The sequence below is a fragment of the Triticum urartu genome, chromosome 6A (assembly GCF_056163025.1).
Source record: "Triticum urartu cultivar PI428250 chromosome 6A, HENAU_Tu73, whole genome shotgun sequence".
In the NCBI taxonomy this organism is placed as follows: Eukaryota; Viridiplantae; Streptophyta; class Magnoliopsida; order Poales; family Poaceae; genus Triticum; species Triticum urartu.
Genome location: NC_141878.1, coordinates 546412356 through 546424818, shown reverse-complemented (window position 1 = coordinate 546424818; position 12463 = coordinate 546412356). Strand labels below are relative to the sequence as shown.

General features: G+C 40.1%; 1 long non-coding RNA gene across 1 annotated transcript; it reads left to right on the top strand.

Moving 5' to 3' along the window:
- The first annotated feature begins 3771 nt into the window (after positions 1-3771).
- On the top strand, positions 3772-4403 carry LOC125512673 (uncharacterized). Its single transcript, XR_007285484.2, has 2 exons — positions 3772-3925; positions 4063-4403. It is a non-coding gene; the product is annotated as an uncharacterized LOC125512673 (long non-coding RNA).
- The last annotated feature ends 8060 nt before the right edge of the window (positions 4404-12463 follow it).

Genomic DNA, 12463 nt, shown 5'->3' with positions numbered 1-12463 from the left:
TTATAGATATGTTGAAGACGTATCACCCTCCATAATCGATTCCCCCTTCATCAGAGTACTGAAAAAGGCCTCTAGATGGGGTTATGGAAGAACAGAAGGTTGCGATGGTGGAAAAGTGTTTCGGGTGGCTCTCTGTTGGTGTGGGAATATTTGAGAATTTATAGAGGTGGAATTAGTTCAAACGTTGTTGTGTGGGCCCCACGAGCTAAGAGGACGTGCCTATCCCCCTATGACGTGCTATGTGAGCTCGTGGCTCTCTTGTAGCTCATCTGGCCTCCTCCCGAACCTTCTAGGGTCCCTTCTAGTCCAGAAAAAATCATCATAAAGTTTCATCGCGTTTGGACTTAATTTGGTACTGTTTTTCCTGAAAAGCAAAAAAAAAACAAGCAGAAAATAGGAACTGGCACTGGGCTCTAGGCTAATAAGTTAGTGCCAAAAAATAGTATAAATAGCATATAAAGCTTCCAGATTGATAATATAACAGCATGAAACAATAAAAATTATAGATACGTTGCAGACATATCAAACTGCTAGGTGGGAGAGTGGAACGCTTAGTGCACCCGATCTCACTATTTGCATAGTGCACTGTTCAGTGGTATGAGCCATAGTTTGGCAGCTATTATTGCACGCCGTCTGCATACATACTAACATGTCCAAGGATATTATTTGTGGGGGTATTTATGCTACTTGCCTTGCTCGACACTTTAATCTTGCAATCAGGCTTTGCGAGGATAATCATCTACCTAAGAAAACCTAAATTACGAGTGCTTGGTTGATCGTGATTTTATTGACAGAGGTGCCCCATTTTATCAGTATGACCTGGTATTCAGCCAGTGCACCCGTGATATTGTTACTTTGCATGCCCCTTCCCTATTTGACCTTTCTAGGGGAAGGTACAATATATTGCGAGAGGAAATAATCACGTATAGCAACGAGTTGGCGACATCAATTGAGGTCAACCTTTGGGATGACCGGTTTAGACCACCGACCTAGTTCCTACCTAGACTTGAGGGATTTTTCAATTGGCATCGACCAAATTAGGTCAAAATCCTAAACTTGGGGGAGTGCATATTCTCACCCACATTTCATTTCATGTTCACACATTTATTATACTTGTCGATGTTCATCATTTTCATTGTATATCCGTGTTTCACATGTATTTGCTTTCTTTTGTGTGTTTGAAAAACTCAAAATATTTCTAGCTTCTTTTTTATTTTCTTTCTTTCGTTTGTTAGCTAGTGTTTATTAAAAAGAAAACACAAAAGTATTTCTTGTTTCTTCTTTTGTTGGTTGGGAGTTCTTCGGTGTAAATATTTTCTCATTTTTTGGATTCCTTCTTTTTTCGCTTTCTTTAGAAAGACCAAAAACTCCAAAATTATTTTGGTGTGCTTTTTTGAACTCTTTCCATTTGTTGAAACATTCAGGTAAGAACAAAAAGATTTATCTTATTTCTGTTGCGGTTTTTCTTCATTGTTTGTTTTGCTCTTTTCTTCTTTTATGTTTCTTTGAAATTCTCCCGTGTCCCGTCGAATGTTGTTTCAAAAGGAGAAGACATCAAAAATAATTTTAAAAAATGGGCGCTTATGTGCTTAAAATGTTTTAGTGAAAAAAATTACATAAATGCCATAAATGCTCTTTTCAAAACCTTAAAATGTTTTAACTATGAAATTGCATATTCAATTTACGAACCATTTTAACTTTTTACTGTGTATCATTGAGAGATACGATACTAGATCCCATATATGTATGTTTCAATGAAAAAAATATCATTTCAAAAGTTGCCCCCTAAAATTAACAAACTTTCCCTGGCATTAGTATTAAAATTTCGAGTGGCAACTTTGATACAAACATGGTGGCAAGTTAGACACAACGCAATGCCAACTTTATTTATTGTGTGGTCACAGCAAATCCACCTTAAAATTTGAGACCTAGTAGGAAATGGCGTTGTCGTTGTGTTGATATCAAACTTGCCACATGGTAAGGCAACTTTCATAACAATACAATGGCAACTTTATTAATCATGGGATAGCAACTTTAGGGGCGAAAAAAAGGTTTGTCGGAACATACCCAAGAGGGATCTGCTAGGAAGCCCTCGATGATAAGAAGGTGAGTATGAAAACAGATTATGAATCGGCATATGTTTTAGTCCATAGAGCACTTTTTTTAAAATTGTACCCTCCTTACATCATCACATGCATGCATACAACTTTGTGTGCAAATGCATGCTTTACTCAGAAAGCATTTCCTATCGAACCGTCCCTTGTTAGTATTTTCGTTAAATAATCATTGATACATTTGTTTACATCTCTATTACTAGTGGAGAGTTGGCACGTTTGTCTCACCTCCCATCGCTCTATCCATACTGGTTTTTTCCTATCCGTACGTGCATTACACACTGATATTTGGTACGATATTTTTTGCGTTTTAATTTTGTGATTAGTGCTGCCATTGATATTTGGTATCATATTAACAACATGATAAACATGTAGAGCGCTCACTATTGAAACAACCTGAGTTCTTGGATTAATATAATTTGATGGCCAAGATTAGTTGGATCTGCCCTTTGGATCTTTTTATATTAGTATAGATATAGATAAAAAAATTGAATCAATTTGCTCGCCTCTCCATGTTGATTTTTCCCTGCCCCCTACCTTGGTTTTTTTCCTCCACACCCTTGGTTTGCAATAATGTAAGCCGAAAATGTGCTTTCCTTTCCTTCTCCTACTAGAAGTCATGCCCTGAATTAACTCAATCAAATCTTATCAGAACTATATACTGCATTAACTCAATCGGATAAAATCAAATATAATCAATATCTCAACCAAATCAATAATTTCTTGCCTTCACGTGACCATATCCAAATCAAATCAAATCAAATCTTACCAAACCTCAACTAGATCAAAACTTTAATTTCCTTTCCTACCTATATTCAAGTCAAATCAAATCAAACCTTATACAAATTTACAATATCTCTACTATTAAAGAAGAGTTTGTACGTCCGCCTCACCTTCCACTGCCTCATCCACACCATTTCCCTCCCACTAAAAACCGAATAGGTTCGCTCGACCCTCCCCGTTGGTTTTTCCCCTACCTTAGTTTTTCTCTCTAGGCCCCCTGGTTTGCAAAAATCTAATAAAAATGGTGTTTTTCTTTCATTTCCTACTAAAAATCATGACATGCACCAGCTCACTAAAATCTTAGCGGAACCATGAACTGCATTAACTCAATCAAATCAAATCAGATCAAATCTCATCAAAACCTCAACTTGATCAATATTTTCCTTGCATCTAGTAACCATATCCAAATCAAATCTTTCCAAAATCTCAACTAAATCAAAATTTTGATTGCCTTCCCGTATTCATACTCAAATCAAATCAAATCAAATCTTACCAAAATCTAGAATATCTCTACTATTAAAATGTAATTGGTACATGCACCACGCCGCCAACCGCCCCATCCATGAGGGTTTTCCCCTCCCACTGAAAATCAAATCGATTCACTCGGCCCTCCCTTTGGTTTTTCCCCGCCCGGCTTTGGTTTATTTCTCATATTGCCCCCTGGTTTGCAATAATCTAAACCAAATCGATGTTTTCCATTCCTTGTATAATTGGTCTATGGTAATTATATTTACCTAATATCAACGTAAATTCAATATCTTTCCTAATTTTAGCATGCAATGCAATTAATTTCTTTTCTGATATAGCGTGCATTCCACGTACACGATTACAAGTTTGGTAAAAAATAAAGCAATTCCTAAAACACCAAGCAAGACAACACTATAAAAGTGCCACAATTACTTCAGGAACATGCCGTGCACAGACGTATCATCACATATCCCATCCTCTTGAGTCTGGATTTGTTGAAGACATGAAGTATTGCCAAGTAACACTCCTCCTGGCCTTGATCGTTCTTGCCTCATCACCAGGTACATACTTTGTGTTATTGTGTACCATATAACATGCATGACAACTAAATATCAGTGTATTTTTCTCTCCATCCATCTTCGCATTGGTATATTTGGGATTTATTTACCTATTCTTATCGTGTCAATTGTGCAAGCAGCCATGGCGACCAAGTGCCCTCCAGAGTACACCTGCACCAAGTACATCAACCAGGGCCCATGTGATGCCGCCATGATGGACTGTGTGAGCGCGTACAAGGGCGCAGGGGAAGGCCAGTGCTTCCCTCAAGGATGCAGGTGTTCCTACTGCTGCAAGCCGCATCAACGAACTATTTAACCGAGCTTGGCCACCACGCCGTTTGGAGACGTGTTGATGGATGATGTGGTGCAAATTGCAAACTTAACTAGAATTTGTTTATTCTGCTTTTTTGAAGTAGTTATAAGAGACTCTTGTAGCATGATCATCGTTCTATCTAATATGAAGAGTAATAATAAATGGGCATATTGTAGGTTATATTTACGGGGCAACTATGCAGTGTGCGCTTACTTTTTTCCTTATGGAGTGCCATGTCCCGACAACCGACCTCCTTCCATAAATAGAAAGACCCAGAGTATGTGGTTCTCAATGGATCGTGTAGCTGGTGCTGAGAAGTATTTTTTTTTGCCATGGCTTGAAATCCCAAAACCCAAATGCTACCTTTCACTCCGGGAAAGTATCTAGTGCTCCCAGACTTGGGGTGCTCCCGGTGCTCCAAATGTCTGAAAAATATTTTTAAAATGTTCAAAAAATTCTGAAAAAAATGCAGCAGATCAACGGAACATCGATGTCTCTTGTCACAAAATTTCAAATCAAAATTCGAAACATTGCTCGAGATACAAAAATGACAAATTTTTGTACATAACATAAGTTGGGCTTTAGTTTTGGCCCATTATCACATTGATGTCAAATTTGTCATTTTTGTATCTCCAGCAATGTTTCGAATTTTGATTTGAAATTTTGTGACAAGAGACATCGATGTTCCATCGATACGCTGCATTTTTTTTAGAATTTTTTGAGCATTTTAAAAAATGTTTTTCATATCGGAGCACCGGGAGCACCCTAGGCCTGGGAGCACTAGATACTTTCCCCTTTCACTCCACCTTTTGCGCACACCCTCACCACTTAATTTTCGTATCATTTCCACCAAATGACCGTTTCTGAAAGTTAAGCAGCCCTTCAAAAAGCTTATTTCCAGGTCTGCCCTTAGTGAGTTGCGTAGCAAGGACATAGGCACACCCCAGGCCAACCTTAAAACAAAACTAATGATCAGTATCTACAATGACAAACATTGATACCGTGAATGAATAAATGTGTAGCTACGCCCTAGGCCAAGGCCCCTGCTACCTGGGGCCTAGCTACGTCTCTGCCCTCGGGTATACATGCCAGTATATCTCTCTGTTTATGGATAGAAGCTAGTGTTAAAATTACATCCAGAGCCTGTTCATGCCCACATACCTCCTTTAAAGAAGAAGGTGATCCCTTCTCCATTGATATAAAATCAAAACACATTCAACATCCTTTGGTGCTACTTTGCTAAAGAACACTCCTAGGAAAACTAAAAATCTTCCGACTTCTACCCCACAACAAATTTGGGACGTCGAAAGTACATCTTCTGTTACATCCAAAAAATAAAGAGATGAAGAAACAATAGTTTTTGGTAGTATAATTTTGACCATAGGTGCGGAATATACATTGCATGTATAAAAAATGATTGCTTTCAGAAACATCATTGCGATGTATATCATGGAAATATCATATGAAATGTGGATCTAACCAAAAAAATCACACAAAACAGTTTCAAACACCTAGACCGGCCACTAGAACAGGTGTGCAAAACGAGCTACATGGGAGATTGTTTACACAACATAGTGCGGAATACTACAACTCATATTTCACTAGTTCTTTTATGCAGGTGTTTTGTTTATTTGAAGTAGGCTCTTGGTACTAGCATGCTATTTGTTGCCCTGTATCAAAAACATATTGGCAAGAAAATAACTTCAGTGTATTGTGCTGGATTTATAATAATTCAAGATGGTAGATGCTCTGGTAGATGTTGATAACCAAAAAAGACGCTTAAATAGAGGAAATAAGTTTTCCTTCTTGAAATTACATTCAACTTTTAGTGTTGAAAAAAGAAGACAAAGTAAGAGAACAAAATCTAAAGTTTTTTAGTGTTCTACTTACGACGGAGGTACGGATTTGAGTATACTCCAAACCTTATCTACCTTAATTATCCTACTATGGATAATGGGATTGTGCAAGATGATGGAAGAAATGAGCAAATAGGGATGCTCCAAATGCTGCATATACGGTTTAGTGAAGTCCAAGATCACAATGGCACGTAATTCTTTGCTCCGATTCAGACATACTACATAGACTGTACTTAAGTTGTAATGGTGAATTGCACCTAGAGATAGATTGGCATATGGATGTTACATCCCCATCTTGGAAGTTCCCTTTCGAAAAGTATTATTGTACACAATGTACCACCAGATTGAAATTTAAATCTTTGATAAATAGTATTACGTAGAAGTTAGATCTAGAACGTAGGGAATATACATCTAGTAGTATCTTTGATATCGGGAAGAACCTTGATGTATATATTCACACACGTAAAAATAAAATAGTTTATGTAATTAACCAATGCATATTACACATAAACTAATCGTGATGGTCAGAAAACTCTTCCAATGGACAAAGAACAGCTGACGAGGTCACATGGCTAATTCAGCAAAGCAGAAATGCAAGAAAGCCCAGGAACAAACATCTTAAAATAGAAATTATAGGCTGATGACATCGCAACCTGCAAGCTCTTGCGCTCACAGCGTCCGTGCACATTAAGGTACAAATGATCATTGGTGTGTTAAAATAAAATAAAAATTATGCTTTCCAGCCCCCTAGATTACCCCCTTACTCCCCTGGCACCTTTCTCTAAACATATTGGGTGCATTTTTTTGCCAAACAAAAACCCCCCTCCCATGTTTACCTGGGTAGATAGAGGATGCACCTACCAGAAAAAAGAAAAACAAGATATGTGAGAGGTACTAGTAAACATCTTATTGTTTGTGGTTTCTGTTTTCATGTGCACGTACTCAAGACAAACTAGTAAAGATCTTTTGATGCTCATTAACTGCAATGTCATGCATGGATTAATCAGGTTCATATGAAGATAAGAACTAACCGAGTGAAGAAAACTGAGTCACAGATGTGTATGTAGTGTAATGTAATCACTGAATGTGGAATTGTTTGAGCTTGAACACCACTAGTGTTGCTTCTCAATAATGGTGTACATGATGTGCCAAGTATGCTGGTTCCACTCAAGGTGTAGTTTACAGCCACACCACTGCAGCTCCAAGTTTCAGTAGGCACAATTGAAGCTGTATACAAACATACATATGCTCAGATTAATATTAGCCCAAATTAAAGCTCATGATGCATGTGGACAACCAACATAATATTTTTTCGCTACCTTTGGTGTGATCGCCAGTTGGAAATTGCTTAAAACTACATCAAGCTGTGAATAACTATGTACACCACTTATAAAAGTAACTACTACCTTTGTTCACTAATGTAGGATGTTTTTGCAGCGAAAACTCAAAGGAGTGGACGAGCTCGCCTGCTCATGGAATCTCCACACGGCCGTTTGCATCAGGATAAGATCAGTCGCTGGTATTAGGCATTTACTTCTCGCTGTGTGAAGCCTGTTGTTGCCGCGCTCTCTCTCTCTCTCACGCCGGACAGAGGTGGAAGAAGGAGCATACTTTTTTTTCCCGGCGACCAATGCCCCAGCGCCCAAACGCCTCCTTTATATTCAGCACACAGGCTACATCACGGCTGAGAGCTACACCCGCACTTTACATCGATACACCGTGGGGGATTTTATACCCGGGTGCTCACCCGACGCACCCCTCGCTGGCTAACAACCTGGACTAATCCAGCCGGCTTTGAAGCCTGGCCATGCAGCGCCTCCGCACACAAAGCGCACACACGCACATCACACAGGCCTGCTGCTGCACTTGGCCACTACCAGCTTGACCGCTTCCCACGCACGCACTAACACATGCATGTCCGTATACCTAGCCCACCCAACGGCACGCACGGACCAGACTAATTGATTCACTAACCAACTACCTACATGCATCAAGATTAATACTAACAAAGCCAGTATAAGGGCATGACATGGCCCACTAACAGTGCTGCCATTAGTAGACCCCGTCAGAGATACCACTGGCACATGGATGAAATGGAGAGGGGGTCCGTTACCATCAACCAGGAGGGTTTGCATTTGGAGCCACATCACAAGTCCCTTCTCTACTTATCTACTCACAACCAGCCGCCAACGTGTTGTTCCTCATCCCTCCCTCTTCTCGCCAAGAACCCTAGATTGCACCCATGGTCAACCCAAACCAAGGTCCAGATCCAGTCGCATTCCTGCAGCATTCAAAATTTGAAACTCGGATGAAGCCACAATTCTACCGCCTGCGCACGCGCATAGACGCAACAACAATAAAAGTGGCACCTGACCGAGCAGCCATTGGTGAACGAACGCATGTAACATGGTGTGTGGTAATGCAAGCACATCAGTGCCGGTCATCTGGTAATGCAAGTACATTATGTGGTGTACATTCATAAGCAAATGCTATTTATTCATCATTGTACACCACATAATGTATGTTGGGGAACGCAGTAATTCAAAATTTTCCTATGATCACGCAAGATCTTTCTAGAGATGCATAGCAACAAGAGGGGAGAGTGTGTCTATGTACCCTCGTAGAATGAAAGCGAAAGAATTATGACAATGCGGTTGATGTAGTCGTACGTCTTCACGATCCGATCAATCCTAACACCGAAGGTACGGCACCTTCGTGATCTGCACACGTTCAGCTCGGTGACGTCCCACGAACTCTAGATCCAGCTGAGGTCGAGGGAGAGTTTCATCAGCACGATGGCGTGATGACGGTGATGATGAAGTTACCGACGCAGGGCTTTGCCTAAGGTCTACAACGATATGACCAAGGTGGAAATCTGTGGAGGGGGCACCGCACACGGCTAAAAAATCAACTTGTGTGTCTATGGGGTGCCCCCTCCCGCGTATATAAAGGAGTGGAGGAGGGGAGGGCCGACCCTCTCATGGCGCGCCCAAGGGGGGAATCCTAGTAGGATAGGATTCCCCCTGCCCTAGTTGGAGTAGGAGAGGAAGGAACGGGGAGAGAGAGGGAAGGAAAGGGGGGGCGGCCCCCACCCAATTCAGATTGGGCTTGGGGGGCGCGCCCTCCACCTTGGTCGCCTCCTCCTCTCTCCCACTAAGGCCCAATAAGGCCCATTGACTCCCTAGGGGCTTCCGGTAACCCCCCCCCCCCCCCGGTACTCTGGTAAATGCCCGAACTCATTCGGAACTATTCCGATGTCCAAACATAGCCTTTCAATATATCAATCTTTATGTCTCGACCATTTCGAGACTCCTCGTCATGTTCGTGATCACATCTAGGACTCCGAACTACCTTCGGTACATCAAAACACATAAACTCATAATACTGATCGTCATCGAATGTTAAGCGTGCGGACCCTACGGGTTCGAGAACTATGTAGACATGACCGAGACACATCTCCGGTCAATAACCAATAGCGGAACCTAGATGCTCATATTGGCTCCTACATATTCTATGAATATCTTTATCGGTCAAACCGCATAACAACATACGTTGTTCTCTTTGTCATTTGTATGTTACTTGCCCGAGATTCGATCGTCGGTATCCTCATACCTAGTTCAATCTCGTTACTGGCTAGTCTCTTTACTCGTTCCGTAATGCATCATCCCGCAACTAACTCAGTAGTCACATTGCTTGCAAGGCATATAGTGATGTGCATTACCGAGAGGGCCAAGAGATACCTCTCCGACAATCGGAGTGACAAATCCTAATCTTGATCTATGCTAACTCAACAAACACAATCGGAGACACCTGTAGAGCATCTTTATAATCACCCAGTTACGTTGTGACGTTTGATAGCACACTAAGTGTTCCTCCGGTATTCGGGAGTTGCATAATCTCATAGTCATAGGAACATGTATAAGTCATGAAGAAAGCAATAACAATAAACTAAACGATCATAGTGCTAAGCTAACGGATGGGTCTAGTCCATCACATCATTCTCTAATGATGTCATCCCGTTCATTAAATGAGAACACATGTCCATGGCTAGGAAACTTAACCATCTTTGATTAACAAGCTAGTCAAGTAGAGACATACTAGGGACACTTCGTTTATCTATGTATTCACACATGTACTAAGTTTCCGGTTAATACAATTCTAGCATGAATAATAAACATTTATCATGATATAAGGAAATAAATAATAACTTTATTATTGCCTCTAGGGTATATTTCCTTCAGTCTTCCACTTGCACTAGAGTCAATAATCTAGTTCACATCGTCATGTGATTTAACACCTAATAGTCCACATCTTTATATGATTAGTTCACATCTCCATATGAGTAATACCCAAAGGGTTTACTAGAATCAGTAATCTAGTTCACACCGTTATGTGATTAACACCCAAAGTGTGATCATGTTTTGCTTGTGAGAGAAGTTTAGTCTACGGGTCTGCAACATTCAGATCCGTATGTATTTTGCAAACTTTTATGTCTACAATACTCTGCACGGAGCTACTCTAGCTAATGGCTCCTACTTTCAATATGTATCTAGATCAAGACTTAGAGTCATCTAGACCCGTGTCAAAAGCTTGCATCGACGTAACTCTTTACGACGAACTCTTTTATCACCTCCATAACTGATAAATATTTCCTTAGTCCTCTAAGATAATTTTGACCGTTGCCTAGTGATCTACTCCTAGATCACTACTGCACTAATATTTCCTTAGTCCTCTAAGATAATTTTGACCGTTGCCTAGTGATCTACTCCTAGATCACTACTGCACTCCCTTGCCAAAATCATGCTAAGGTATACAATAGGTCTGGTACATAGCATATCATACTTTATAGAACCTATGACTTGGGCATAGGGAATGACTTTTTCACTCTCTTTCTATTTTCTACGGTTTTGTGTCTTTACTCAACTTCACACCTTGCAACACAGTCAAGAACTCCTTCTTTGACTGTTCCATTTTAAACTACTTCAAATCTTGTCAATGTATGTACTCATTGAAAAAAATTATCAAGCGTCTTGATCTATCTGTATAGGTCTTGATGCCCAATATGTAAGCAGCTTTACGGAGGTCTTTCACTGAAAAATTCTTATTCAAGTATCTTTTTATGCTATCCAGAAATTCAATATCATTTTCGATCAACAATATGTCATCCACATATAATATCAGAAATGCTACATAGCTCCCACTCACTTTCTTGTAAATACAGGCTTCTCCAAAAGTCTGTATAAAACTATATGCTTTTGATTAACTCATCAAAGCGCATATTCTAACTCCGAGATGCTTGCACCAGTCCATAGATGGATCGCTGGAGCTTGCACACTTTGTTAGCATCTTTAGGATTGACAAAACCTTCTGGTTGTATCATATACAACTCTTTATTTTAATAAATCCATTAAGGAATGTAGTTTTGATATCCATTTGCCATATTTCATAAAATGCGGCAACTGCTAACATGATTCGGTCAGACTTTTAAGCATCGATACAAGTGAGAAAATCTCATCGTAATCAACACCTTGAACTTGTCTAAAACCTTTTGCGACAATCGAGCTTTGTAGATAGTAACACTACTATCAGCGTCCGTCGTCCTCTTGAAGATCCATTTATTCTCAATGGCTTGCCGATCATCGGGCGAGTCAATCGAAGTCCATACTTTGTTCTTTATACATGGATCCCATCTCAGATTTTATGGCCTCAAGCCATTTTGTGGAATCTCGGCTCATCATCGCTTCCTCATAGTTTGTAGGTTTGTCATGGTCAAGTAACATGACCTCCAGAACAGGATTATCGTACCACTCTGGTGCGGAACATACTCTAGTTGACCTACGAGGTTCGGTAGTAACTTGATCTGAAGTTTCATGATCATCATCATTAACTTCCTCACTAATTGGTGTAGGCATCACTGGAACTGATTTCTGTGATGAACTACTTTCCAATTCGGGAGAAGGTAAAATTACCTCATCAAGTTCTACTTTCCTCCCACTCACTTCTTTCGAGAGAAACTCCTTTTGTAGAAAGGATCCATTTTAAGCAACAAAGATCTTGCCTTCGGATCTGTGATAGAGTGTACCCAACAGTTTCTTTTGGGTATCCTATGAAGACGCACTTCCCCGATTTGGGTTTGAGCTTATTAGGCTGAAACTTTTTTTTCACATAAGCATTCCAACCCCAAACTTTAAAAAATGACAGCTTATGTTTCTTACTAAACCACAATTCATATGGTGTCATCTCAACGAATATTTAGACAGTGCCCTATTTAACGCGAATGCAGCTGTCTCTAATGCATAACCCCAAAACGATAGTGGTAAATCGGTAAGAAACATCATAGATCGCACCATATCTAATAAAGTACAGTTATGA